Here is a 13,068-nt window from a genome sequence, read left to right as displayed (position 1 = left end):
GTTACCACCTTTGTGCAATCTTTATTCACAAGCCATAAATACAGAGCAAACCCTGTTTATTGTTAGAGTTTGCATCCTAAGTGCCTTACTGCTTTACTGCCAATTAAAAAAAAGAGAATCACTGAGCTTTAAAACCTAACAAATCCTGTGCTCCTTTATTCCAAAACAATCCTACATGTTGCAATTGTGCCACATGCTGAGCTGGCTCGTCACGTGGAGAATCAGTGGTTCAAGGACAAGAACAAGCAAGCAAGTACTCAATACAGTTTTGCCCCTCAGTGATTAATTACCCCTTGTGCCTCTCCATTCCCTATCTGGGAGAATGATGCTCTGAGATTTTGTCTGCTGATAAGGATTTTGAAATTCCAGCACAACTTCTTGCAATAATTATTTTCATTCACATTTTTGCTGCATTTAGATATTGCTAAATCATCAGAGAAAAAAAAAAATCAATAAAAAAATCAATAATGGCAAATATACGTGCACATGTACCACCCCCATGTATGTGCACAGCCCAATGTGTATTTGGTTTACTAGACTTGCCCAGAACACTTATTATCATTTAAATTAGGGGACATGGCTAAGTCATGGTCCAGGATTTTGCAAATTCAAAACTGATGGATTCCAGCCTTTTAAAGCAACCTTTGAGAAACGCAGCCTAAAGATTTTCCTTAAGTGATTTTTCTATTGTGTAGAAAGGGGTGGGATTTTGCATGGCTGTGTTTGTCTCCTTCCCCATCTGCAATGAGCCTGTGTTTAATTGTCGATGCACCTCTGTGACTTGTGCCTCCCTGTGGCTTTGGGGGTTTTTGCTTTTGATTTTTAGTGTGACTTGTGACAAACCCAAGTGAACACCTTTTTCACCCAAGCGAACACTCAGCACAGAGGAAAGAACAGGAAATCTCCAGGGAAAATGAGAAATAGGCCTATCGGGAACAACTTATATTGATTAATTTTATGTAGAAAATTACTAGGCTGATACCGCTAAAGATGCTTTTACTCCAGCATATAATATAATAAACAAATATTATTTCCTTCATGCGATGTCATGCCATGAAGAGAGAAATTCAGAAATGTTTTGTAACTACGTTTACAAATCCCATAAATTCAAATCCCAAAGCATTTGAAGATCAGCAGAGAAAAAACCCATACTTCTTTAAAAGCAACCCCCCAGATTAATAGTTTCAAAGTGTAAGTAAATGTGATGTAACTTTTCACCCACATGGAAAACTTGCATTGTGTCTAACTGCTGGACACAACTGAGTGATAAGGAGAACATCAGAAGGAAAAATTACTGTCTCAGAGCTCAGCCCTGAAGTGCCACCCCTGAGAATGGAAATCTGCTCCTCCTCTGACCCAGAACTCATTTGCAATACTTGGCAAGCACTCATCTCACATGGGAACACTCCTAGTTTCCAGCTGCCTGGGTTTGGGCACTTGCAGTTAGATTGGCAGGACTTGCTGAGTGCCATCAACTGCAGCTGAGATCAATTATAGCTGTGCTTTAAATGCTAAGATGTCTTTAAAAAAAAGAAAAAGAAGAGAAAACACTCTATATTTTGGTCTAGAAACCCCAGACTGGGTGACATTTCCTACAAAAGCTGAGAATTTTTGACTTGACCTTTCTGGGCTCCAGTTCCCTTGATGTAAAGCAGGAATGTCACCTGCTACTCTGGAAAGTGTAACGGGAAGGTGAGTTCATCCATAATTATAAGAGCTTTAGAAAACATATTGAAAGCCTAGAGAAATGCAATGAGTAAGTGACACTTTATTCAATGCAGTACTTGGATAGTTATTAAAAGGCAGTTTTCAAGGCCACACACACTACGTGAGGTGTCAAAAAAACACTGTGTAAATCCCCCTAGGATGACATGAGAGCAAGTGAAGGAAGGAAGTAATAATTTATCAGTGACCAGAGAAAGCATAAGCAAGAAGTTGACCTGAAGGTTCATGTGCATCCTTATTGCTGGGCTTTCTCATCTGGATGTTGGACTTTTCATAAAATATTCTTTAAAATGTTTTGGGTTTTGTTTTTTGTTTTTTTTTTTTTTTTGCTTTTAGTATTAAAAAGCTATTTCAGTCAAGCTGACTGAAACAGAACAACTTGAGAATAAAATACAACATTACATGTGTCAGGGAAATGCAGTGAAGATGATTTATCACTAATTACTGTGGAGATGATGTGTCTGAAATTGAGGTCTCTTCATCAGGGAAAAAAATGCTTGTGTCATTAGAAACAATAAACAGAGGACCAAATCCATCAGTGGCCAGTTGGAGGCACTTCCAACAGCACACAGGAGTTTTAACCTTTGATGTCAACAGTTCAGCCTATGATGTTTGGTGAGAAAAGTTTTTAGACCAATGTCAGTAACTCCTTAACTGAGAATTAATGGAACTCTGCAGCTGATTCTTGGTTACATTAGCAGGCCAGGAAGGTGACAGAGACAGTGAAATACTAGATGTGCCCCACTCCTTCCTGCCTTTCACCCAAGTGAACAATCAGCACATCACAGTGAGATATGGTTTCCCCTGCAGGTCAGACTACTTGCAGCCCAACTACACTTTCAATTTCTGTGCTGAATTACAATTACAGCAGTGACTTTCAGCCATGCCTATGTCAAGCACACACCCTAAAGCAGTACTTGGTGCCCTTCCTGCTTGTATGCTTTTAACATTTCATTTTTCCCAGCAAAATTTTACTGAAGATGTGCTCCAGCATGTTTGTAGCACCCAAATGTTTATAAAGATCTTAGGGAGATCTCTCCTGATCTCCCACCTAGTGTTATTGATGCATCAGATACTGCCTTTTCTTTTAGGAGGACCACATGGAAAAGAATGACAAGCCTCATCGCACATCTGGTATTTAACCAAACATAAGATACAGCAGGAATATGGCTGCATTTCTGCTGTGTCAGGGTGGTGTTGCTCTGTTCCTGCAACAGCTACACTTTTTCACTTCATATCTGTGTCTCTCTGAGGCAAATGGAGCCCAACCTGAACACAAGTGTGCCATTGCATGCTGAGCACTATGTGGGGGAAAAGCAACCATTCCCTTACCATATCCCAGTAGATCAAAACCTTCTCCCATCCTTCATAAACAGAGTTGCAGGTGGGCAGTGCGGATAAAAACCTGAGGACACTGGAAAGACAAAAGTGGGTCTGAAGAAAGCAAAAACCATAGATGAAGTACAGATAAAACCCAAGATCAGTTGCTTTGCAGCCTAGATACATTTAATCTCCCTATCACGAGATACACTAAATGCAGAATTTCATTGCACCTCATTTGCAGGCCCACTCTTCCTAACACAAAAGCACTTCAAAAGCAACTCATACACCACGAAAGGCTGAAACTTCATGGCTTCTTGCCAAGATAAAAGGTAGCTAAATGTCATATGATTTATTATTTTGGAGGAGTAGCTTTTGCCTGCCACAGTCATCATATTAAATAGTGTTCAGCATTGTTAATTCTAGCGAGTGTTTTCTCAGCACATGGGACCATTACACAATAGCTGAGTAGGGATGACAGCAGTGGGACTTAATTATTTCATGAGATGCACTGGCTTAACATCACTGCCTTGTTTTCAAACCAGAGGTTTGACTGATGGTCCTCCTGACTGGACACAGGAAATTTCCTTCCTACCAGTCTGCCTGGCTAATGTAAACAGGCAGGAATTGGTGGGTAGAGCTGAAGGTTAGACCCAGCTTCTCCCTTGCTCTCCCACCACCATGGATTCCAGCATGTCCTGTGGAGGCCACCCCGAATCTCCCCTCTGTCCAGTATGAGAAGCAGAATGAAGCAGGATGGTTCCTACATCCATATTGTGCAGGGCAGAGATGGAGGCCACCTCAAATCTCCCCTCTGTCCAGTACAAGAAGCTGCATGAAGCAGGATGGTTCCTACATCCATATTGTGCAGGGCAGCTCTCTTGCACTCTCTTTCTCACAGGATCCATTTTTAAACAGTCCCTTTTGCCAAAACTCTCATTTAAACCTTTTTTTTTTCCCTGTGAAGTTGATTAACCCAGATAAAAAAAAGTAACTATCCTTCAAAGCTGTCTATTTGGTGGGGTTTAGGTTATATTCTCTCTTTCAGTGAGGAACAAACACATGAGCAGTCCTGTGTCTTAAGGCGTTTCATTTTTTCTTCTGACTTCTTCTGCTAGTGAAGCACAGATTCTGCTGTGTTTTCCAACTCCACTTCTGCTGAGAAGTCAAGCTGCCTAACCATGAACTGCAGAAAGTTTTAGCTATTGACCATCACTCTATTGACCAAATATCTTTGGCAAAGACAACACAGCAGGTCTGTGTGTGTTTGTCTGTTGTCCTTTCTTCTAAATCAATTCCTGTCCCTATTCTGGGGCCCAAGAATCCATTTCTTTTCATTAGTGAGGCAGGGCAATAGATGCTTCCAGACACTTCTCATCCAACAGCGTTTAGGATATCATCCATTCCATCCACTCATTCTTCCAGTGATCAAGGATGCCTAGCATTCAAACCACAAGACATTAATTTCTCCCCTCTGATCCCATTACATTCTGGTTCAAAACTCTGCCCTGTTCCTAAGCTGATTCTTTCAATTAGGTTTTTTCTAGTGAACATTTTGTCACTCTAAAATTTGTGCCAAGCTTTGGTCCAAGTTCCAGAGTGTTGGGATTTCTTTTTCCTCTGGAAGGAAATTAAGCCATTTTGGAGGATTATTTTCTTTATGTCATGGAATAATTTGCACCAGGGCCCTGAAGAAGTGCAAGACTGGAAACTGACCAAAGTATATGAAGAGCCTGGTTAAGGTAGTTAATCTGTAGATACCAAGTCCTATTTCTTCTTCTCCAGAAAGCACACAAAGTGATCTGCAACATTTTAATGCAGCTGAATGTCCCTTCCATCCCCTGCTCTGACTACTATTTTGAGAGGAGCCTTGCTGTGACAGTATCAGACTTTCTGTGTCACACCTCCCATACCCACATTTCAATTATCATGTTCCATGGGACAGCAGCAGCAAACAAGTTTAAGCAGCTTTTTCCACACAGCTCTGTGGGCCCACACAAAGAGGGATAACATCTAATTCATTCCCACTCTTGTTGTGTGTGATGAGAAACAAAGCTCAAGGGGACTCAACATGGGAATTGAACACTTTAATTGTGATCTGTACCTCTCAAAAAAACTGAAAGCTCTTAATATAAAAACAGCTCTGACAGAGCAGAGCCATATTGCTATTATATTCAGTGTTAAAATCTGACTGCTACTGGCACATTATGGTTTACTATTTAAATTCACTATGCTCAAAAACCTCTTTCTTTCTCATCTGTCTCACTTTTTCACTGAACTGCACTCCTTTCCGTTGCCAAAATGCTTTTGGAATACATTCTTCTAAACAACAGGATGGGGTGACTTCCAAACAGTGTCTGATACCAAGTGTCTTTCTGCAATAATTGCTCTCCTATTAACTTGTTCTTATTTGCAAGGTATATCCATTTCTGATCCAGCCTGAAGCCCTCATAATTAATTAAGTCTGACTTTTTAAATGACATCTTTTATCACAGAACACTTTGTACATGGTACACTTGGTGTTGCCTTCACAATACAAAAGAACATTATTAAAAAGCTGACAATCATTTTCCATTGCAACACTTTTGGGTCGCAGCCAAAAAGTTTGCATTCAGAAATAAGCCTCCAGTGCCCACCTCCACTTGTCTGAGCTAGCTTTAATTTTTCTCCTTGCACCATGGTCACAGACTGTCAGATGTAAACTCACATGGTTGTTCAGTAGGAAAAGACAGTGACGGATCTTGGTCCACAGGGATTCAAACTGAAATTTCAAAGCACCAGCTGGCCCCTTGCACGTAGCTGTTCTCAGATACAGACCAGGAGCTTTTGGCGGCACTGCACTGTTCAGTCCCAAACTTTTCATTCTTGGTTTTTATTATTTTGACCAAAGAAAAAGAGAAGCAGGTAATTGTGAAGTCCTAACCAACACCAACCTTGTAAAAGATATGAAGTAATTTTGGAACACAAGATGTTGGGAAGATGAAAGATAAACATGGGTGAACTCACATCTCAAATAAACACTGACAGTGCTGTCCAGGCTCTGGAGACTCACTGAACTCACCCATGTTATGGTATCACCTGAGCAATGATAAGTTGTGTACAACAGCATTACGATCAAATTCAGTCTCTACTTCACCTGGAAAGGCTCACTATTAGGGAGGGAAGTAGCTTTGAGCTAAGGAGACCGAAATGCAATTCTTAACTATTAAGGACTAATTTGAAATACACACTCATATGCATTTGCAAACCAAAGTCATTGCCTTCCTTCAAATTCCTTCCTGAAACCCCCATCCTACAACACACCCTGAACCTCCAACCAACCGGGAAACCACCCTGGCTCAGCAGCAGCCCACCCTGCCAGCAGCAGTGCACCTGCTACCCCCTTTATCCCCATTTGTCTTGGATTGTGGGATCTTTAGGCACAGGGTATGTTTCCTGTTATGTATTCATACCATGTCCAACACAATGACTGCTGTGGCTCTGCAGCACCAGGAGCCATGTACATGAACATTCTTGAGTTTTTCCCTTTCATTTCTGGTGTGTTGCTTGTTAGATACATTATATAAAATGCTTCAAATAACAGCCAAAAGAATACTTTCTTACTTGCATGGCTTCATATTTCCTTATTTAAATGGCTCAGTCCTGTTCTTCCTACAAATAGCACTTTTTGTAAGAAAAAGGAGGAAGGTGAAATCCACCTTTAGACCCCTTTCCACACTGCTCCTTCACCAAGTGTTTGTTAATATCCTCATCCCAGCCTCTCTGACAAACATTATTTGGCCTAAGACAATGAAGTAACATGTGGCTGCTGTTCAATGAAGTAACATGTGTGACCAATTCTGTCACTTGCAGATCACTTATTGTCCTCTCTCTGTCCATCCCCTCCCCAGGAGAAGAGCTCCTGCAGGCAGTTAGGACCACAGATGGGCAACAGTGATGTGAATAAATCCTTCTTTCCAGCAACCATTCTCCGGAGTTGCATCCTGCCGTTTCACTGCTCTCTCTGCACCCTTTGGAAGTACCAGATTGAACAGTAAGAACTGAATCAACAATGCCTTGAGGAACAGGGCCTGTTTATGATTTACCAAGTCACTGAAAGAACTATCTACCCTTTCCTACCAGCTGCATCCCTGTCAAGAGTGAAAGGTGAGTCACTAATGACCTTCCCGTTGTCCTCCCAGCTACGGGGACTGTGTCCCATTGCATATTGAGGGGAATTGTAGCTTTCTAGGTTCAGATATTAACTTCTCCAGTATACTCCTGGTATGGCAGGTTTGTCCATCCTTATCCAATTTGCACAAGTTCTTAGACAAAGAACTAAGATAAGAAAGATAAACTCACTGGAAAGTCTTCCCATAAAGAAGAAATAAAAAATACAAGCAAGTCACAGGAAATGAAAATGACAATTGTAACAACTTGAAGCTATCAGCTCTGAGGCAAGCAACCACTCTCCAATAAGCAAAGCAAACACGATATTTGATTACATTAACAAAAAGAATAGAATTTAAACCACATGTAACTGGATTTAAAAAAAAAATTACATCAATTTCTAAGAAACTGTGTCGATCAGTTCAGTGGTGTTCTTGTGACTAATAAAAGTACAAAATAGAAATAGTAACAAGAGGTAGAGCACTCTGTCATGATTCCATGGAGGTAAAAGAAAGGAACTACTTAACTAATTTAATAATGCTGTTGTAAAATCTGTGTCTGGGTCTGCAAAGGGATTACCAGGCTCTCAGTGACAGGAAAGCAAGAAGTTAGCAGAACATTTGAAAGAGGGGTGGGAGCAACATCTTACTTCCACAGCAGTGCTTTTTGGACCTTTAGAGTGCCACACTCTAAACTAAATTATTATTTGTGACACTCAGCAGGAAACATTTCACATATAAACAATTTTGCTGAGTTAAATCTGCCGAAATGTGGTGTGCTTTTTGTATTTTTAGCTGCAACTAAAATGATGCCCTGGAAACACAATACCAATGTAATATGTTTATCTAAAAGGAAAAAAAAAAAAAAAAAAGCAGTTATTTTGAGGCTGTTGAACTGTGCTACTTTTACATGATGCACATGTTTTAAGCCCATGCTTCACACTTGGCCTATTTGCTTCTCAGAGGAGGCAAACATCAGAAAACTCACAAGAAACTATGAACTGCAAGGAGCTGGTGATGTGAGTTATAGTAAGTTACAGCAAACAGACACTCGCACTTGGGACCAAAGCAGCGATGCGAGCACAAAACAGAGCAACTCCATTTCCACTCTGCCAAGCGTCATCACACCTGCAACTCAATGGGATGGAAAATATTTGGTCATGGACAAGACAAGACACGACTGAACTAGCACCCCTTTCTTCTCTTAAAGCCATGAAGCTTGTTGTCATTTATTAGAAAGCAAAACATGAAAGGGAGGATGTAGGTGCATGATAGTGTTAAAAACAAGGTCATTTGGGGATTAAAATTTCTGAGACATCCAGGGTAGATGCCATTAGTTCATGTAAGTAAAGACTTCATTCAGAACAACAGGCAGACACATAGAAGATTAAACCCCTCATAATGATGCACACTCTTTCCTTCCTTACATTTTGCTGTTCATAAGGATCATTTTATATTGCTTACTCAGAAAACAGTTGAAAAATTATGTGTAATAAATATTTCCTTAAATTGAGCTGTCAGTATCCATTTCTTCTTTTAAAATATATTGTTCCCAGTTTACTTATTGCTCTATGCTGCGACTTGCCTCTTAAAGAGAAATATTGCTTGAGGGACCACTCCTCATTTAAACAAATGCTATTAAGCTGGAGTGTGAAGAGAGCATGGAAAGTACCGAAAGGCTTCCCTGGCTGCACTAAATCAAAGCTAATGGCTTAAGATAAAGTAAGTAAGTGGAGCTGTTCTTCTGTTCTTTGTCAGTATTAATATTTTAAGTTACAGCTCCTCACTAGACTCTCTCTGCTTCCATACCCTCTTATTTTGGGCCAGAAATTCTAGAAGACTTCTCTTATTCAGAGCTTGTGCTTTTTTACCTTGTGTTTTGCTGTTGTTTCTTGACTACCTCGACTCCCTGACATTTACTGAGCTTGGAGCAGTGCTCACATGACATTCAGTTTTTCATCTGAATGCTTGTTAATCACAAACAAGCACCAGGCCAATTGCAAGCACAATTTACCTGGAATATGTGGTCTGGTAAACTAATTAGGGCAACATGGAGTGCTAATGCCCTGCTTCACAGAGGGTAATAACATCAGGAATTAAGAGCTTTCAGGAGCTTTTGCTCTTGAACTACAAATTGTTTCCTGACCTTTAAATATACTTTTTTGCCTTGCAACAAACAGTTTCCATCCCCATAGCCCAAATCTCTCTCTTGAATGCACCCGAGTTAAGTCTTCTCATGACTCTTTCCCACTCCCATTAATTCAAAAAAGCTCCTCAGAGTATCTTTCATGAAAGATGGCCTTTTTGGCCGTTTATGAATAAAGGATTTCTTAGAGACCACAGATAGTCTCCCCAGTATAGTATAGAGCTCTGGTCATTTCCAATAATGCAATTAGATCTGAGTGAATTTTTTTCAAAAAGCAGTAAAACCAAACTGGGCTCCAAAGTCACCCAGCCTGGCAGCCAGTGTGAAACAGTTGCCCATGACTGGCAGCTCTTGTCTGGAGGGAAGGAGGAGAATGAAGATACACCATAGATAATGGTCCGATAACATTTATGGTGTGGCCGAAAAAATAGCAGCTTCACATAAGTAAGTGTGGGATGAGGGCAACCCAGGAAGGTTTAAGAAAGGCTGAAAAAGAGAAGTGTGTAGAGAGAGGGTGTTTCCTTTTTTCCCTTAGATAAATTTTTCAAGTAGCTAATGTTATAGAGAATTTATAACCCACAAGAAAGATATGTTTATTCACTAAAAAAGAATGTATGGACAAAATCAGAGAGATCAAGGCACACAGCTGTAAAAGATGTGAAGAATAAGGAATCACTCTCAAGTAACATCAGGAAGAGAAAGAAGTCCAACGAAAAAGAGAATGTCTACAATGAACAAAGGAAAACAATCTACAGACGGGAGCCCTGCAATTTCAGTGGTCTTTCTGAATGAACCTTTACTTAAAACATTACTTTGCAAGTAAATGGTTGGTAATGAAATGAGCAAACCTTCAGACAAACAGAGCCTGACAAACACGATCCAGGCTGCCAAAAGAGCTGGTGGAAGCTATCAAAAAACTATTAGCATTCATCTTTATGATCCTACAGAGGAGGGATAAGCTACTGAAAGACTCAAAAAAGATCAGCATAGTGCAGTTCTTTAAAGAGAGGAAAAAGGAATAGCTGGGAGATTTATAAATCAATTGGATTAACTCCAGTTCCTGCAGAAACAAATCAAACCATTTGTCAGAATCAGGAAGATAACAAGGAGATGAGATGCAGCCAGCAGTAGATTTGTTAAGAGAAAAGCATGGCAAGGAAATGTATTTTATTTCTACAGCAGGTAACACACCTTCTGGAGGTAATAACAGTAGCTATCATCAATCTGAAAGCAAGACCTTCAATGCTGTTTCACTCACTAGTCTCAGAAACAAACCAGGGAAAATCTCTTGCTAAACTTTTTCTCTGTGATAGGTAAAGCAGAGGGTGACAGGGTGGCTGTATCCAAAGACTGTTCCCCCATGGAACAATCACAATACATAAGGATCTACTCACGGATGCTGCAGGACTGTCCCAAATCTCACAGTGTTATCAAAATTTTTGTTAATTATCAAGGTGATAGAATGGGGAGTATACTATTAAATTTTCAGGTGAGGGGGAGTCTGAAAGCACTGTGCTCATATTGAATGACACATCCAGAATTCAAAATGCTTTTAGGAAATAGGGGAAAATATCTCTGGTATTCAGCCATGAGATGCACATTGTTGCTTACCTTAGATAGAATAATCAACTGCTGAAATTCAGAAATCCTTTAAAAAAATAAAATTAAATTAATCTGACTGTTGTGGACTACCAGGTGAAGGTGGGCTGTGCAAAAGTATCCTTTTGGGAGGGTTTAATGGGAGGATAGTTTGCAAGCATCACCTTCCCCTGCCGTTAGCCTTATCCGAAAGACAGCAAAAATCCCGAAGAAACACCAAATACTCGAGCTGGAATTTTGGTTTGTTGTTTTGTAGGGGTTGTTTTTGTAATACAAGTAGACCATTAAGCCAGCACTGATTTGAGATAAACCATTGTCTCACTCTGTTCAAGTACCAATTGCACCTCCACATATCTTGTTGCTGCTGTCCCCAAATCCCTCATTTGCAGTGACCCTCAGCCTCACTCAGGCAGTTGCTATAGGGCAAGGACTACTTTTTCTTCTGGGAGATATGCTCGCTGTTTACTCCAAATTAATGGAAACTGAAGGTGTTGGCTGAAAACTAAAACAAGCAAAGGATTGTTGAAAAATGGCAGCTTTCAAGAATTCAGAGAATTTGATAATACTGACAGTGCATATAACAAACAAACTAATATGAAGGACGTCTGCATGGGACTTGAGATACAGGTGGGGCAAAGGAATTATTCCATTCTGGCTAGTGTTGAAAGCAACTAAGGACTGCCCAAAATCTTATTTCAAGTCTAGTGTCAATCACTAAGGTAGTAGAACAGCACACTAATCTTCCCTTTCACATGAGCAGGAACAACCCCTGAAAGCAAAGTCAATGGCATAGATTTATCATGGGATATGTACTACCCTGTAGTGTAAACATGAGTTAAAAAGGATAAACATCACTTACAGCCTCATCTTTGATAGAGACACCAGCTTCCTTCTCCTTATGAACATGTTCTCTCATGTTGAGTGGTTGATGATACACTTTTCTCCTCCAAGGAAATTTTTAGTCTTTTCCTTCAGAGTATTAGGCTTTGCTCTCTGCACACAATGCCACGGCACTGCTGTCTTGGTTGTGGTTTGTGCCAAGGGAGATCTGGTGTGTCTGAAAAAGGCATTTTTAGAATGGGTTCAAACCAGCCTAAGCTTTGAAGCAGAGCAAACTAGAGCAGCTTTTCGTGAATCCAAAATTTGCTTTTGAACTATTATTCTGAGATGCTGAGTCCTTCCAAGTTCAGAGACTTTCAGGAGCTTTAGTGCAAACTTGCAACATCCAAGTCCCAGTTTAAGCTTTTTTTCTGTCTCTTCCAAGGAGTGAAAAATCTCTAGACACCTTTTTGTAGCTGCAGTTCCACCACATCTGTCTTAAATACTGGTTTTCATGTGAGTGACTGCTCCAGCACACACTTCAGTTCTGCTCTGCCAGCTGAGGCCTCTTCCCCATGCTGCCATTCCCACCTATCACTCACAGCCACAGGAAACTTAAAACTTCAATGTATATGTATTGAGACAGTAATATACAACCATCTAGCTGAATGAACCAGCTCTGTGCGTATGTCCTAGCTTGACACTGCCTGGTATTAAGGACCTTATTTTTCCCAGACTCTTGTCTCTGTGAAACTGTGCCACCAGGCTCACCTGTGCATCACAAACCATTGCTGCTTCAGAGGTTCTTCTTGATTTATTGTCAGAAGCTCAAAGATATGGAGCACAAAGCTTCAGCTGCTGCCACAGCAAAACTCCAGAAGTCAGGGAGCAGACAATGTGACCAATCGCAGCAAAATAACAGGATATTTAGGATTTGCCAGGCAAAGCAGTGTATTCGAACCAAGCATGAGCACTCTTATTTTCCTTTATGGTCTAATCTATACATTCTTGACATAAACACATCAGAAAATAAAAGATATTTGAAAACAATGACTGTATTTAGCTTCAAATGAAGAAATTTTTTTTTTCTTTTTTTTCCATCTGACTCACCAGCTTGGGAATTCAGCTGTGAGAAAAAGCTTTTAATACACTGGACAATTGAAGTGTTCAAGAGAAAAGATTTCTCAAGACAATAAAGTTATTATTCTATTGTGATGCTTTCTGTGGCCAACTGGAAGACCAGCTCAAAAGGCAGAAAATGCCACACTTCAGAAGGTGGTGAACTGGAAATGAATGCACATTTAGCTTATT

This window comes from Coloeus monedula (genome assembly GCF_965178545.1).
Source record: "Coloeus monedula genome assembly, chromosome: 10".
NCBI lineage: Eukaryota > Metazoa > Chordata > Aves > Passeriformes > Corvidae > Coloeus > Coloeus monedula.
This window is presented reverse-complemented; position numbering follows the sequence as displayed.